An 18,657-nucleotide genomic window follows, 5' to 3' on the forward strand; every position below is an offset into this window, starting at 1 on the left:
CCGTACTCACTTAGTAATTAGCGCAAACACTAAAAAAAAAAAACTGGAAAAAAAACACAAAAACACCTGGAACTGATCACCGCGCCACGGCAGAAATGCCGCATCACGACAATCAGTGCCGTGTCACGGCAGGTTGTACCGCAACACGGTATAGTTTGTCGTGTCACGGTGCCCAGGGAATAAGTCTAGTCAGCTTTTTTTTAGTCTTCCGTGCTAATTTGGTCCTCGCGTCAGTCATTTTGGTTACTATTCACATGTCTAGCCGTACGATCATATCACGAGTCTTATAACATCACTTAATCACTCACAAGTCAAGTATAGTCCACACACTTTCTTTATTTTTTGACTCGAGTCGTGCACCATGTCGTTTATGATCGTATAGTAGGTTCATGCACCCCTTTTTTCGTCATAATAAAAAAACGAGTGGAGTTTTTTTTTTCTCACATGTTTTCAAATGTCTATTTTTCCCCTTCCTTTCCTATCTTGAGCAATGAATCAAACAATTAAGGGCTTTTTTGGCATCGTTTTTTGTTTTTTTTTTAAAAACAAAAAACCAAAAACAGAAAACAAGAAAAAGGCGTTTCCACTTTTCTATTGTCAGTTTTCAATATTATCATGATTTTAATAAGTTTGACTACTTTTAGATTCATTATATGACATATATCATATGTTTTTTAAAAACAAAAAACCAAAAAACAGAAAACCACAGTGATGCCAAACGAACCCTAAGTGAATTGTTTTATTTCAATACTTGGTCAAGGAGCAGGGGAAGATTAATACGGTTCGAGTCATCACCGCAACAATCTCTTAGATCTAAGAGGCGTTCACCTTCAAACCACTTTTAGTTCGTTCCAATGGCCACTAAGGAAGATATTGAGAACATCAACAAATCCATCGAGGCACTGTCTGCTATGATGAAAACCCTTACCACTAAGGTCACTACCATGGAACAAAACAATGTCACTGTTTCTACCCTTGACAAATTGAAGGAATAGATGAGTAAGATTTATGAGGATTTCACTTATGTGGAACAGCCTCCCACTCCTTTGGATATGAAAGACAGGCTCCCTGAAAAGTTCTCCACTGCTGATATTCCAAAGTTCAAGCCTACTGACAATCCAATATTCCATTTGAAGGCGTTCTCTGCAACCATGGCTCTCAAGGGATTGGACGTAACACTCTTCCCTACGGTGTTCCCTTTCTCCTTAGAGCATGCTTGCCAACAATGGTTTTATTCCCTAGATGCCAAGCGTACTGCGACTTGGCAAGATGTCACTGACAGTTTCATGAATTGTTACAAGTGTAACATTCAAACCAAAACTTCTGAACACGAACTCTCCATTCTCAAACAGAAAGAGAATTAAGGCTTCACCGCTAATCTGAACAGGTGGAGGGAAACGACTTCACTCTTGGTAGATCCTCCCAAAGAAAGAGAGATGGTTCGCTTCTTCATCCAAAATCTGACTCACCAGTGTAGGGAACATCTCAAATTTCTTCCACCAAACACTTTCGAAGCTGTATACGACATTGGCATCAATATCGAGGACGAGCTAATAAAGACTGCTGGTAGTAACAATAATAACACTTGGAAAAACAAGAAGAACGACCTTCCTTCTCTTCGTCTTCCAAGCACAAAAATACTACCAACAATATAAGCCAGGTCGATCTCAATGAAGTGTTAGCTCTTGATGCTCCATTGCCCAAGAAAAGGAGAACTTACACTCCTTTAGGAATGACTTATGATGCGGCCTTTGATCGCCTCTACGGTCAAGGCTTGATCACACCTATTGGGCCATTTCTAGAGCCAAAACCTGAAGAAAGGAGCGCCAAATGGAATCCTAATGCCCATTGAAAGTACCATCAAGGAAGGGGTCACTCTATCGAACAATGCTGGAATTTGAAGGACGCCATTCAAGACTTAGTAGATGCCAACAAACTTCCCGTCCCTCTAGGTGGTAAGAAGTGACAAGCAGTAATGAAGACAAGGCGCACGGTGAGCCCTTCACGCGATATTTCATGATTTAATTTCTTCTTTTTATTAGTTTCCTTTTCCCCAATTCAAGTCTAGCATAGATTTCCCTTTCTGTAATTTGATAATTTTGTTAGCTTATTCACCATTTTCATCAATAAATTGAGTATTCTTTACATCTCGATCATTTTCACAAAAAAAAGAAAAAAAAAATCAATTTCCGAACCGAACACAAGGTACACCAATGATTTGAGGCACCTTTGCAACCCATTTTTTCCACTAACCATTCAAACATACACTCCATTTCTTGACACAAACCATTTTGAGCCTCGTCCAACGTTTGGCCTTCATTTCTTCAACCCACATTCATCTAACCCTGGGATGGGAAAGTGTGCAATTTGTGTAACATTTAGAAAGCAAGTTCAAATGAAAAAAAAAAAGAATAAGTAAATAAAAAACAATGTCTAAAGGTAAGTGTTCCAATGTCTTGGATACGAACACGTCTCAAATTGTGTCTCTCATCGAGTGCTTGGTACCGTGCCTAAGAAACATGAATGCTAAGTGAGTGATGGACCGTATGATCTGAGATTGCCTACATTGATTCAAAAGAATAAAAAAAAAACTCAAAGCAAAAAAAAAAATATATGAAAAATAAAACTTGCAAAATTCTTCAAATTCACAATTACACATCTTTGGGATTCTCTCGGGTCTTGAGCCTTTTACCCTTATCTTCTTTAAAACCATCAAGTTAAACACATTACAACCCCTGAAAGACCGCTTTGAGGTGTACATACACTTGTGCAAAGTTCGGTTAGAGCTACGTTCGGCCTGATTCCTTACGAATACGTAGGCAACCTCACATTGAGGTGCGACCACATTCATATGCATGATCGAGTCGAAGAATATCTAATGCTTATCCCTATGACCCTATCCATCTAGAGCTAGACTTGGGGGCTTGAACCTACATCATTTAGCCTACCTAGCCTAAAGAGTCACCATTTCGATTTTTCTCACATCTCTTTCCATCATCATAGCCTTTGCAGCCTCACCTTAGTATCACTTTCACACCTTTTTTCACACATAAATAGCCATATCATCTTTCCCTTAGGAACCCTTTATCATGAAATCTTGTTTCCCTACCGCGCATGCTTCATCATCTTTCAAGACAACATTCATTAGAAGAAACATTATATATACTTGCTTAGCTTCCTGACCTGAGCAGTGTTCATTGTTTCACGCATCGCATAAATGTGCTGAGCAACATTTATGTATCAATGATTTGTAATCATACAAAGCATATCGTGCTTAGCTCCTTGACCTAAGAAACGTTCATTATGCACTAATCACTTCATCTATATACGTGCTTAGCTTCCAGACCTAAGTGACGTTCAAGATCGTTTCTTTACACCACATATGATGCTTAGCTCCATGACCTAAGTTCATTCATTTCTCGTGTCACATGACGTAATTGTCCTTAGCCTCCTGGCCTAAGAACATGCATCATGCATACATTATTTTCAAGATAAGCAGTTCAATCCATACGATTCATTTCATCTTGCTCAATGAGGAAGTTCAAAACTTCTTTTGTTTTCATGTCTTTTCTTTTGAGGAAGTTCAAAAACTTTTTCAAAATCTTTTCATCAAGGGAAAGTAAAAAACAAAACTTTTTTTCACATCTTTCTTTTTCGGGAGAAAGTCGATACCCTCCACTCATGACAAAAATGACGAAATTTTTTTGCTTTTGCATCTTCGTTTTCTTGTGTCTGCACACACACTCAAATCATACACATACACACACACTCACAAGTCATACACATGTCATGTCATGTCAAGTCAAGTTTGGTCAAGTCAGTCGCAGTCTATACGGGTCCTTTGGAAAATTTTATTTTGCAGGTCTCACCTACAGCCCACGTTTGGGGATAAGTGAACCATCTACAATCCACGTTCGAGGAAAAGCGAACCATCTACAGCCCACGTTCGGGGACAAGCGAACCATCTACAACCCACGTCGGGGACAAGCGAACCATCTACAGCCCACGTTCGGGGACAAGCGAACCATCTACAGCCCACGTTCGGGGACAAGCGAACCATCTACAGCCCACGTTCGGGGACAAGCGAACCATCTACATCCCACGTTCGGGGACAAGCGAACCATCTACAACCCACGTTCGGGGACAAGCGAACCATCTACAACCCATGTTCAAGGACAAGAGAACCATCTACAGCCCACGTTCTGGGACAATCGAACCATTAACAGCCCACGTTCGGGGACAATCGAAAGCCCACGTTCGGGGATAATCGAATCATCATCATTTTAGTGATTATCTCCCAAGCGAAGACGATTCACGACGCAAGGTTCTCAATACACAGGGACTTGCAATCTCATCATCAGACAAGTTTTTCCTCAAGCATGGAAAATTGTCGGTTGTTGCCGCCTCTCAAGGCGAAGAAGTCAACGATTATATCATCTGTCGACTTTCCTCAAGCATGGAAAGTATCTCAACAAACATCATCCGTTGGATTTCATTAAGCATAGAAAACTACCAAACTCGTTTGCCACCAATACATTGGTGTCAGATACACATTCTATCCCTTTAATCTTTTATCTGTGGAACTAACATTTTTCTGCATGTATCAGCGTATACAGAGTGATTTAGGATCGCAGAACGTCTCAAATCATTCTTCGTCCCTATCGACTAATTTGACTATCATTTTCGAAACTGACGTTTCTACAAACTCAGTCAAAGTGGGGGCTTCTGTAGACACCTAAAAATGTCTCCCCAAAACCAAACCCGATGATGAACAACCTTTCACCGTCATTATTGGTCGGGTTGAGTATTTAACCTTTGGAATGCTTAAATCCATATTCATTCCCAATACATTTCATAAACCAATCCACTTTTTGTGTCCACATCACAAAACCATAACTTATTTTCCACATCACAAAACCATAACTTACTTTCCCTAAACCATAACTTACTTTCCACTTTTCGTGTCCACATCACAAAACGGAGAGAAACTGATTTTGTGCCCTGTAATTTTGATCTAATTATTATTTGGTTGGATAGGCCTTTTAATAGGCCTTCCAACAATATATCATAAGCCCAATTCCGATTTAAAACAAAGAAAATATGAGAAAAATACTAAACTCGGCCCAGAACCGACACCCTTTCACTAAAACGGCCATATCTTAAATTCTACAAATGATTTTGACCTGATTCTAATTGAGTTGGAAAGTATACTTGATAAGATTTCCAATGATATATTATATACCTTATTCCAAGTTACGAATCAAAAGTTATCATAGTTTTAAAAACGCGTAAAAAATTAGAATTACCATGAAGCAGCTAAAATGCCACGTCACGGCAAAAGATGACGTGGCACGGTGCCTGTTGTCGTGACACGATATTCTTCAACGTGTCACGGTGCTTTTTATGTGTATTTTCCGAGTTTTCTCACGCGTTTATGAATCTGGATGCAATTTTGGATAGGCTGTACACCGTGACACGGCGCCTGCCGTGCCACGTTGGCCCGTGCCGCGTCGCGGTGTCCTTTCCCGTATCACGGTACACATACCATGACACGAGATTTTTATGCGTACTCTCCGCGTACAATTTTCACGTGTTTTATCAGTTTAGGGCAAAACTGCGCACCGCGACACGGTAATCTGTACCGTGTCACGGCACCCATTGCCGTATCACGGCAGACACTGACCGTGTCACGGTGCCCCAAATTAGGGTTTTTATCTTTTCTAGGGTTCCGTGTGATCCCCTACTCATTTCCTCTATAAATACCCCCCTCCTTTCTACAGTTCGAGGCACCAAATCATTCTCTCTTCCTCTCTTCCACACCAAAAAAATCATTCTCTTCTCTCTCTCTCATACTCTAAGCCTTAAACTTATATTCCTATCTACATCATTCCTTCCTTAAGCACTCCAAGGAGTCTATACAACATTCGAGGTTCCATCCTTAAACCAAGGCGTAAAAGGTAGGATTAATTGATGGTTTGGACCAAATCCACTCTACTTTTAATTTAATTTAATTTAATTTCAATTTGATTTATATTTTTATTGAAGTTACCAACAATTTATTCATGATGTAGCAATTTAAAGGAGTGCGCGAAATGTGAGTAATTAATTAATTTAATTACTTATTTTATTTTTATATTGCTAGAATCATGATTAGGTTAATTTATATTTGATTTGACTAACAATTTATTGTTAAATTGCTTCCAATATTAATGTTTATTTTATTATATATTTATTATTCAGCATATTGCATGTTTAAAGAGAATATGTAATTGAAAATCACGCCTAATAAGATAATTTGGACGACCGGCTTAGGTTCCTTTTTAATCTTGTTGTTTAATTAAGTGATCACAAATATTTTTGAATTATATGTTGCATTAATATTCAACCAATTTAGCATAATTATAGTTTGGAGCGAATTAAATCTTTGTTTGCATGCCTTTGAGATCGCAGGGAATACTTTTCACTATAAGAATCGAGTAGAGGCCAATACATTCGAATGTGACTCCATGATTCACTTCTTACCATCATCCCCGATCCTCCTTTTCTGGTTCCGAACCATATGGAGTTAGTAATCTCATGGATTATGAATGGGGTGTAACCTTCACGGGTCAATCGTTGTTGCCTATCGTTGTCCCTTTATTCGTGGTTGCCTGTTATGATCCGTGAACGGTTTACAAGTTCCTTAAAAACTTGTTGGCAGCTCCCTACTTTATTTGCCCCTAATCATATACGTCAATTCCCACTTCCTATGAGTGCTAAGCATATTCACAACATGCTAACGTAGGCGCATTTCGAACGACGCCTACAAATATAATCAACAATAATAGATTACCCCTTCATATTATTTATGGATCCCCACAACCCTAGAAATAAATCTACTCACACATATTAAAATCTAAACTAAGCAAAGCAAATAAACAAGGCATAATTAATCAAAGCAATTAAATTACTAAAAATAAAAGGGGAAGAAATTGTTACCAAAATAAACGGAATTAATGAATTGCATAAAACCAAAAGTGTTGAGAGAACAATAGTATAAACCAAAAGCTTAAAACTAAAATATGAGAATTTTAACTAATGAAAGATGTAATCGCATCATGGTTAGAAAAGCCTATTTATACTTAAGCTTGAAAATTCTAAGTTAGAATAAATTAAACGACGCTAATCAGACTTCCAAAAACACGCGCCCAGTCTGGCGGACTCTTGCCCGGCCGGGCCCGTCTTTTTGCTGGGATAATCTCCACTAGCGCTCAGTCGGGCGCGCCTCCGGGCGGAAAGCCTTTTTCTTATTCCTTCCTCGCCTGGCCGGGCGCGCCTCAGGGCGAGGGCACTCCCCGGTCGAGCGAGCTCTCGGCCATTCATGGATATTCAATTGAGCAACTTTCTTGGCCCAATCTGGATTTCCTCTTTGGGTCCTTAAAGCTCGGCCCACTGCCTCAAACTCTTCTTCGCAGAGCCCTTAATCACCGGTCTTGGGCTACAGAATATGGTCATATGAACGCGCTCCTACTCCAATGTCTCGTAGTGGCTTCAATAAGTCCGGGAAAATGCTTCTAATCTGCAATTTCCTATAAAACAATATACCAAATTAACGAAAATACTAGAAAACGCATATTAGTAATAAAAGTGATTGCGTAGAGCCAAAAATACTCCTAAATATGACCAAGGGATGGGGGTAAAACACTATATAAAGTGGACATATCAATAAGATTTATTTTCCATTTATTATTTAATAAAACCGTATATATATATACATATATATATATTTTAATCAAACAAAATTATATTTCCTAAATATTTCCTAAATTATTTAATTAAGAGGTCCGAATTTCCTAAATAATAAGCTATGATTTTCAGATTTTCTAAGTGTAGAAAATATGATTTTTTTTAGTGAATTTATTTAGTGAATAATTTTTATTTTCTTAATTAATTATTTTATACAAAATATATTATTTACACAATCATTTTTATTCCTTAAAAACTAGCAAAATAATTGCCTAAATATTTAAAGGGAGGTCCGAAAATATGAGCTGAGGAAAGCTCAAATTTTCGGTCACCATATTGTATTTTGAGAAAAATTATTTTGGTAATTTTTGTATTTTAATTATCTTCCTCAATTCTATTACTTTCCTTAATTCTTATTTTTTATCTCCTAAATATTTGTTCATCTTATTTCCCTACCTTAAATCATTCTTGATTATTCCCCAAGTAAAGCCATTTGCCACATTATTTTTCATGACAACACACTTTTCATAATTAATTATTTCTTAGTCCCATAATATTACGCCTTTCTTAATTTTTAAACTCTATTCTCCAAGTAATTTCCTTAAACCAATTTACCATAATTGTTCCTACATTCTCCTACCATAATTCTTGCATGAGCAAGCCTATAAATACCCCCTCATACCTCTCATATAATTCACACCAAAACCCAATTCTCTTCTTCTCCCTTATTCTTCTTTTTCCTAAACCTTTTCATATTTTTCTTTCTACTCTTTTCACACATAATCGGCTCGTATATCTTTGGATCCAATTTTTGGGCACTTCTGGTCAGTTTCTGGGGTTTTGATGTTTCACAAAAGATTATTCCTCTCGAAAAATCCTTGAGGTTAGACTCAAGTATCACCCAATTTGGAGCTATATTGAAGGAGTTATAGACTCTGCAATTTTTGCCTATTCTTTTCAACGCAAATTCAATTCTCTTTAATCCTATTCCTTTATTTTCTTCATGGTTAGTTTTCTAAAATATAAAATCTATTTCAAAGCTATAATTTTATTTTAAAGTATAATTTTTAAGAGAGTTTTATAGTCCATGCACATTAGATTTGGGTTTATGTCTAAAGATGTTGTAATAATCTTATGGTTATGTTAATTACAAGGTGTATTCATGATTAAACTTTGAAAGTGCGAAGTATTGGTTGATATTCGGAATCAAGGTACGTTTAGGTGGCTAGATACCTTCGAAAGTGATTGGTTTGAATAACATGTATTATATGATTTTATTGGTGATTGAATTAAATTGATTTGAATTACGATTTATGAAATAAATTATGGTTGGAGGAATTGGTTTTAATATTTGTTTTAATAAATGTATTTTTGAAGGATTGATTTTAATATCATGTTTTGAATGGTTTGAAATTATTTATAATGTTTACAGGAATTTGGTTTTAAAAAGTATGTTGGATTATTTTAAAGAGTTTTTAAAAAGGTTTGATTTTAAAAGCTTATTGAATTAAATACAAAAGGAGTTTTTGAGTTATTTTATTATAAAGGTTGATTTTATTCAAAGAGGAATTTTATGAGAATTATTAAATTATTTATAAAATCTTTACAAGCATGATTATTATATTAATCCCACTATGTGGATTCATTGAATACTATGAACTTTGTATGACCAAGTCTTTCCTCGAGAATAGCCTTGAAATAGTAGGAAACTAGCTTGGGGGGTGTGCACACTTAGAGAGGAAATTGGGTTTTTGAAAAGATTTGATTTTATTAATCACTATTATTGAATTATTGAGTTATTGGAATTATATTTGAGAATTGGTTTTGAATCATGAGTTTTGGAATTTATTGGATTAATTATTGGAATTGGTTTTAAAAGCGTATTTGCAAATAAAATGTGTTTTACGTAATCTTGCACTTATCGTACTTAGCATATTTTACTAATCCGTACTTCCTATTTGTTTTGGTTTGCCCTGTTAACCGTAATGGTAAAGCAGGGTTGACTATTTTCAGGTGGAGTCATGAATGAGCATATGGGAGTCCCGGGATTTGCCTCACCTAGTTTAGAAATGTTGGTCTTTGTTTCTATTTTGAGTACTCATAACAACGTTACTAATTTTTTAAACGTTAACACTCGTAAAAAGAAAGTTGAGTTTTCCACTACAAGTTTTGTTATTGAGTTAAGTATTTTGAGTAGCCTTGTGTAATCACACGGTGGTAATACGCCTAAGTCTATCTCTACGTGATATATCGTGTATTGTGCGTATTTTTAGAGTCTTTTTAGTTAGTTTTTGAGTCTAGTTTAGTTGATTTTGGTTCATTTTGGCTTGCTTTGGTTTAGTTGCAATGACTTTGTGCTTTTATGGGTAGTTTTGTTATTGTTGATGTATTTTAGGATTAACGGAGCTAATTTGGAGATCTTGTGGTGTTGCGAATCTAAACCGAGGTTCACGAGGATCAAAGATTGAAGCTAAGATAATTTGGAGCAGTTTTCAAGTCAAGCACGTCCATGTTGGATAAGGTATGGACGTACCTACTCGAGGAAGGAAGTAAAGAAGCTGAAAAAAGAAGAAAAATGCCCAGACACGTCCGTGCTCGATGGAGGCATGTCCGTGCCTAAGCAGGCTGTCCATGCCTTTGTGCGGGCATGGACGTGTGGATGCGAGTGAAGCACGATGCAGTGAAGGCACGTCCGTGCCAATTTCAGGCACGTCCGTGCCAATTCCAGGCACGTCCGTGCCTTCATTAATGGAAAACCTTTTGAAGTTACTGCCTCATTTTTGGGAGGTGGCACGTCCATGCCTTTGAGAAGGCATGTCTGTGCCATTGCGGAAGATGTCATGTAGGCACGTCCGTGCCCCAGCGAAGAAGCCTTAGCTTTGTGCGGTCAGGCACGTCCGTGCCTAATTTTGGCATGTCCGTGCCTGGACGCGTATTTTAGGAAATTTAAGATATTTTCTATCTTTTGTCTAGGTTTTTCTATTGGAGTATAAATACTTCTTTATTTCCTTAGTTTTATTTTATGAACTCTTAGACCTAGTTTTCTCTCTAGAATTTATTTTTCATTGCAATTCAAGATTTGGTACTTTCTTACTCTCTTTAATTTATTTTATTATTAATTATGTTATCTTTAATTCTTGTTCTTGTTTTTATAATCATGAGTGAGTAGTTTTCTTATTCTAAGATCTAGCGGAACCATAATATGATTGATGCATGAATTATTTCTTTAAATTCTTTAATGATAATTGCAATTGACATGCTTAATTGATTGTGTTTATGCCAATACTAGATTAGAGATAATTATTATTGTTATTATTCCTTTGTTTTAATCGCAAAGAGAGTTGGGTTTTAACGGATTTGAATAGATCAATTAAGGGTTTGAAGTTCATCATGAGAATAGTTGAATGAATGATTAGGAAGTTAGAGTAATGTGCTTAATGTCTCTAATTTTCATGATTCCACGAGAGTAGGCTTGATTGTGATTAGGGTAGCCATTGATAACTCGAGAGAGACCTTTGGTATTTTATAGGGATTATTTTTCCTCTTGTCGATTATATTATATGTTAGGGGTAGAATGACTATGCATTGATTATATTCGTGGTGGTGCTTGATCTTGGATGTGTTTATTATCGAATTTCTCTTATTATTTAGAATAATTGTGCTATTTAGTTAATTAGTTAGTATACTCCTTATTACTTGAATTGATTCCTTGCTTAGTAATTGCTTGAGTCGTTATAATTGGTTGAACCATAGTCTCTTGGAATCCAACCCTTGCTTCCCTATCTACATAGTAGTGGTCTAGTTAGGTTTATTTTTGTTAAGTGCGTGACACGCCTATCAAATTTTGGCGCCGTTGTCGGGGACTAACGGTTTCATTCTAGTTATTTGTGATTCGTTTTTACTAAGCATACATTTTGTTGCTTCAGTTATTGTTCCTCGTGTCTTTTATCTCCCGTTTTAGTTCTTTATTGCATGCAAACTTGAAGTTTAGGTTCAGATGATTTAACACCATTTGATTCTGAGATCAAAGCTACTGCAAGAAGACGAAGAGGTAGAAAAAGGAAAAATCAAAATACAAGAAACATGGTCAATCCAGGAATAAAATCTCTTTTGGAGTATGGTATTCCAGATACAACAACTAGATTCCTCTCTAGTATTGTTAGACCACCTGTCACTGCTTAGATTTTTGAGTTGAAGCCCCAATTCATACAGTTCATCTCCAATGATTCTTTTGCGGGCTCACCGAATGATTGCCCTATGACTCACATTGATAGTTTCTTGGAGAAGTGTGACACTATGAAGCTCAATGGTGTCACTGATGATGCTATTAGACTACGCCTTTTCCCTTTTTCACTACGGGATAGTGCAAGGGAGTGGTTACGAGATGAAGGTATTGATTCCTTTGATACGTGGGACAAGCTTGTCAAGGCCTTTCTAGTCAAATTTTTGGGGCAAGAGAAAACTGCAAAATTAAGGAACGAGCTATCTACCTTCCATCAATCCAATGACGAATCCCTATATGAGGCATGGAGAAGGTTTAAGCGATTGCAGAGACAATGCCCTCATCATGGTATTCCAGAGTGGATGTTGATCCAAATATTCTATATGGTTTGACCCATGAGTTTCGCATATACATTGATACAGCGTCCGGAGGTTCTATCATGACTAAGAACCCAACCGATGCAAAGGATTTGATTGAGAAGATGGCGGCTAATGATAATTACCATCCAGGAGGAAGAAATGCCACCAACATAGGAGGTAAACATGATGTTGATGCTCTAACTCTTTTGATAAGTTCTGTACAGGCATTAACTTATAAATTCGATCAACTCCAAGCCGGGCCTCCTCGACCCTTGACGAAAACTTGTCAAATGTGTGAAACGCAGGGTCATACTACACGAGAGTGTCAGCTTAACTATGATGGAATGACGATTGAGCAAGAGAATGCTTTCTATAACACGACCTCCACAAGGCCATATGATCCTCATTCCAATACATATGATGGAGCGTGGAGAAATCATCAAGGGTTCTCATACAAGAACACTCAAGCTCTAGTGAATCCTCCAACACCCGTTCTTCAAGCAAGGGCACCTTTCAATCAACATCCCATGCACCAACCACCACCTCAATCTTCAAATCTTGAATCCACTGTGGAGACTTTTGCTACTTCCCAACGTCAACAACAAGAACTTATATCAAAGCAATTTCACTTACAAGCAAAGCATAATGAATATTTTGAAAACTCGATCCAACTACTCGTTTCTAAAAATAAGAGGATAGAAACTCATCTTTCTCAACTGTCACAACAAGTGACTCATCTAACAACTCTTCAAGATCAAACAAAAGTCCAAATGAAACAATGCAATGCAATTTTCATGAGGAAAGATTAATTGATTGCGGAAGGATTAGAAGAGAAAGTGTGCAATGTGGAGTCAAGAATAGAGAAGCGTGAGAAAGAAGATCCCAAGTATGTTGCTCCACAAGCCTATGAGGAACTGATGCCATTCCCACAAAGGTTATCAAAATTCGTGCTTGATAAGCATTTTGGAAAATATTCTGAGACTCTTAAGAAGGTATATGCTACCATTCCCTTTTCTAATCTTTTAATTCAAATGCCTCAATTTCCAAATTTTGTGAAAGGAATTCTAGATTATAATCATAATGATGAGGTATTAGAAAGTGTAGTAGTAAAGGAGAAAAGCTAATCATGATACTAGCAATATAAAATAAAATAAGAATAACTAAGTGATTAAATACTAACTTTCCGCGTTTCCTTGAATTGTTATATCATGAATAAATTGTTAGTAACTTCAATAAAATTATAAATCAAATTGAAATAATTAAAATTTAAATAAAAAGAAAGTTGATTTGGTCCAAACCCTCAATCAATTCTACCTTTCACGCCTTGGTTTAAGGACGGAACCTCGGGTCAAGTATGAACTCCTTGGAGTGCTTAGGTGAAGTATTGTGGAAGAATAGGGAGGCTAATATTTAGCCTAAAGTAAGAAAGAGAGAAGAGAATGATTGTTGGTGCCCCCGAACTGAAGAAATCAGCAGGGTATTTATAGAGGAAATGAGCAGGGGATTCCAAGAAACCCAAGAAGGGATAAGCACCACAGTAAAAACCTAATTGAGCACCCCGTCACGGTGTGTGCACCGTGACGCGGTACTGTCCACCGTGGCACGGTAATGCACATCGTGACACGATGTACTGTTTTACTTAAAAAACGCCCAGATTCATTAAGCGCGTGTGTAGGGAATATTTCAAGCCATTAACCCCAAGCTTGAACCCCACTGTGATCATACACTTAAGCATGGTGGCGTCCAAAGGGAAGGAAGCTAGAGCAAAAGAGTAGCCAACAAGTTTTAGGAACTTGTAAACCGTTCACAAGGTGAAGATTACAGCCCTTAACGATCTAGGAGATCGTCAACTCCAAAAGGTCTTAAACCAAATAGGGTTCGGGGATGAAGGTACAAATCCAACCTAAAAGAGATTGAACCTGCACTAAAAATAGGCCTCTACTTCATTCTTCTCGTATTCATGTGCGCTTTCTGACTAGCATGCAAACAATAGGTCAACCCTAAACCTGTTTATCTATGTTGGTTGAATATTAATGCACAAATAAAACTATTATTGGTGATCACTTAAATTATAATCATATTAGCCCTAAACAAGATTATTAATTATCTTATTAAGCGTGATTACAAGTACAAATTCTCTTTAAACATGCATAAAAGGCGTGATCAAGCAATAACAATAATAATCATCAAGCAACATAATAACAATCATCATAATAATAACCATAACAATTATAATCATGTTAAAGTATAATAATAGCAAGATCCTAGGCATGATACTAACAAGATTAATAACAAATCCTAGCATGTCACTAAACAATAAAGATCAAAGCTTTAGCCCTAACATGATACTAACATGATATTAGAAAAGAGTAGGCACCCTAAACATGATACTAGAAAGCAATAACAACATCCTAACATGATGCTAGGAATTAAACAAATTTAAACATGCTTTCTACAAGAATAAAGCAATAACATTACATAATTTGATGCCTCGTGCCTCTTTCTAATAACAAAATATACGCGTTAGTAACTTCAAGGAAAATATGAAATCAAACAATCAAATTAAATAATTGAAATAGAGATTAGGGACCAAACTCTTAGAAATTATAACCTTTCATGTCTAGGGCGAAGGCAACTTCGAACTTGGCTAGGTGTTTCTAGATCTCGTGAATGCGGAATTTTGTAAGAGGGAAGGTTTAGAAAAAGAATAGAGAGAGAAAGCTTCTAGTTTTAGAGAGAGATGATTGTGAATTGATTGTTGATTGTAGATCGTAGATGATTAAAAACGGAGGCTTAGGACCCTATTTATAAGAAAACAGTCCGAAAATAGGTAGAATTTGATAAGGAATAAAACTCCACTATGTCGCTGCAAAACCGACCTTGTCACTTGGCGACAGGGTCTGTCGCGTGGCGACAAGCCTGTCGTTTGGCGACAGCCTGGATTCCTACGCGCTTTCAAACACGGAGTCCACTTATCAATCAAAATCGATTTGTAAAGTCCGTATCGAAATCGTATTTTTCATAAAATAATATTTTATTCCAAATAAAACTTATCAAAGTATAATTATTAATTCTAATCTTATTAGGACTAAGGAGAACCTTCTAGAGAATTCTAGAAGAGTATAATTAATTCTAATAACTTTAGGAATAATAATCAATATTGGGCCCTCCCCTAGATCATTGGGCCGCATGTAAAGATCAAACCGGACCCAGTTTAGTATTTTGGCCATAACTTCCTCATTATTCATCGGAATTGGGCTTATAATATATCGTTGGAAAGCTCTTTGAAAGCCCCATCCAAATACACTATTATTGGACCCTTGTCGTGGACCAAAATAAACTGGATTGGCTGTTTTCATAAAATAGAGTTGTTTTTCGAAAACAGAAAGAAAGAATTTTAATAAAAACTAACCGCAACACTTGACCTTTCACACTTTCACCTCGTTCGATAATCATTCGACGCAAAAGGTATTCATCACTGGGTTTGGTTTTGGGGAGACACATTTGGGTGTCTACAGAAGCCCCCACTTTGACTGAGTTTGGAGAAACGCAAGTTTCGAAAACGAAAGTCAAAGTAGCGATAGGGACGGAGAACGATTCAGAACGTTCTGCTATCCTAAATCATTCTTGTAACATTGATACCTACAAACTAGCGTTAGTTAAAACAGATAAAAGAGTTAAGAAACGCGTATCTTGCACCGTCGAGCACACGTCTCTAAAGGTAACCGATTTGTTGCTGCATTGCTGTTATGACAACTTTCCACATTCTATGGAACGCCATCTTGCTGTTTTGATGTTCACTCGTCTCTGAACAATGGAGCTTCTTTTTGAGGAATGTTCACTCGTCTCTGAACAATGGAGCTTCTTTAGGATGCTCACGCGTCTCTGAACAAAAGAGCTTGAAAAGGATGCCCACGCGTCTCTGAGCAAAAGAGCTTTTAAAGAAATGTCCACGCGTCTCTGAACAAAAGAGCTTTGAAAAGAAATGTCCACGCGTCTCTGAACAAAAGAGCTTTGAATGAAATGTCCACGCGTCTCTGAACAAAAGAGCTTTGAAAAGAAATGTCCACGCGTCTCTGAACAAAAGAGCTTGAAAAGGAATGTCCACGCGTCTCTGAACAAAAGAGCTTTGAATAAAATGTCCACGTGTCTCTGAACAAAAGAGCTTTGAATGAAATGTCCACGCGTCTCTGAACAAAAGAGCTTGAAAAGGAATGTCCACGCGTCTCTGAACAAAAGAGCTTTGAATGAAATGTCCACGTGTCTCTGAACAAAAGAGCTTTGAATGAAATGTCCATGCGTCTCTGAACAATAGAGCTTTGATACTTGAATGTTTGTTGCGATAATATTCCAAAGAAAACTTCCGAAGACCAACGCTTGTCGACCTTTAAAGCTCGCTTTGAACTTTTCTTCCGCTATGCCAGTACGTCGGCGCTTTTACTGCTTGTGAGCCATTATGTCGGTGCCTCTGTTGTTTATGACCTTTAAATCTGTTGCCAGACGCTAGATGTTGTCGTCTGGCGCTGGAGTAGGGTCTTCCCTATTCTACTCTTGCTGCTGCTGGGATGCACCTGTATTTATCTTTGACTATAGGACTTTGCTAATTTCTTTAATTATTTTAGGGTTGACCTAAGGTTTAATGTCGCTTGACTCATTGACTTGACACGACTCAAGGTATAAACTTAACTCGCTGTGATTGACTCGAGGTTGACTCGACTCGAAGTGAAATGACACGTGTGACTCATGACCCGTGTGTGCATTATATTGTGAAAAGCAAAAAATTTCCGTCATTTTTGTGGAGGGTACCGACTTTCTCCCGAAAAAGAAAGACACAAAAAAGAAAGAAGTTTTTGATGGTGCATGTTGAATGAGCTTAGTCAAATGTATGCGCCCACGTTGTATCTCATAGTACAAGGATTGTAACATCTTAGACTATCCTAGTTGACTTGATAATGAAAGTATTTAGGTAGCTTAGGCGCGGAGGCTAAGTACTTCATACTTTGTGATGCAATGATGATTGATCTTGATTTTAACATGATAAGGCATGCTTCAGCGTTGTGTTAAGATTTCATGACAAAGGGTTCCTAAAGGTAGGATTATTTGGTCATGTATCTGTGATGTGTGTAATAGTGACACTAAAGTTAGGCTGCAAGGGCTAAGTGTGTGGAAAAATATATTGAAAAGAGTCAAATGGTGGTGACTCTTAGGCTAGGTAGGCTAATAATGTAAGGATCAAGCCCCCAAGTCTAGCTCTAAATAGATAGGGATGAGCATAGGAGGTCCTTTGATATGATCATGGTGTGAGTGTGTGAATGTGAATATGAATGCATTTTTATTACGGTCGCACCCCAATGTGAGGTTGCCTACGTATCCGTTAGGAATCAGGCCGAACGTAGCTCTAGCCAAACCTCGCACAAGTGTGTATACCTCAAAAAGGTCTTTTAAGGGTTGTAATGTGGTTAGGCTAAAGGTTGAAGAAGAAAGGGATAAAGGCTCAAGACCCTACATAAGCCCCCCCAAGGTGTGCAACCTTGCTTTTGAATCTTTGTATTATTATGCTTGAGGTTTCTCACTTTGGAACTCTTTATATTTTACTCTCTCTTTTTTGCTTTATCATTTTTCAAATTCAAATCTCTTTTTTATAAGCATGGGCAATCCCGATCATACGGTCTATCACTCACTTGGTATTCATGTTTCTCAGGCATGGTACCGAGCACTCGATAAGAGACGCAATCTGAGACGTATTCATATCAAAGACATGTTCATGTCAATGACATTGGAACACTTGCCCTTTTGTACACTTTTATCATTTTTGCTTTTTGAATTTTTGAGTTTTATGTAAAATCACTCAAGCTTTCGTTCTTTGAAAATTGCATAAGTTGCACACCATCCCATCCCAAGGTTAGGCAGATATGGGTTGAAAAATGAAAGGTCTATCATTAGACGAGGCTCAAAGTGGTTTATCAAAAAAGGATTGCATATTTGGAGGGTGAAAGGTGATATGATGTGGCTACAAGGGGTGCCTCAAATCATTGGTATACCTTATGCGTAGTTTGACATGGATTTTTTTATTTTTTTTTCTTTATTTTTTTTATGAATGCAATGCAATGCGATGATCATATGCAAGAAAATAAATGCTCATTTTATTAAAAGGGGAAGAAATAATGATCCTACAAAATAAATCTAAGGAGAATAAAACAGTGCATATGCTAGACTTATTGGGGAAAGGAATAAAAAAGAAATAAAAAAGAGGTCACGAAATCTTATCGTTGAAGCTCGCCTCTTGTCTTGTGTCTTATCATCACTCGGTCTTCTTGCCGACTGGAGGTATAGGAAGCTTGTTATTGTCGA

At 37.3% G+C, this 18,657-nt stretch overlaps 1 non-coding gene across 1 annotated transcript; it reads right to left on the reverse strand.

Annotated features, from left to right (window-relative positions):
- Window positions 1-12,192: 12,192 nt before the first annotated feature.
- LOC145569548 (small nucleolar RNA R71) lies at window positions 12,193-12,299 on the reverse strand. The gene has a single exon (XR_014096144.1). It is a non-coding gene; the product is annotated as a small nucleolar RNA R71 (small nucleolar RNA).
- Between the last annotated feature and the right edge of the window lie 6,358 nt (window positions 12,300-18,657).

This window comes from Chenopodium album, chromosome 11 (genome assembly GCF_948465745.1).
Source record: "Chenopodium album chromosome 11, dcCheAlbu1.1, whole genome shotgun sequence".
NCBI lineage: Eukaryota > Viridiplantae > Streptophyta > Magnoliopsida > Caryophyllales > Amaranthaceae > Chenopodium > Chenopodium album.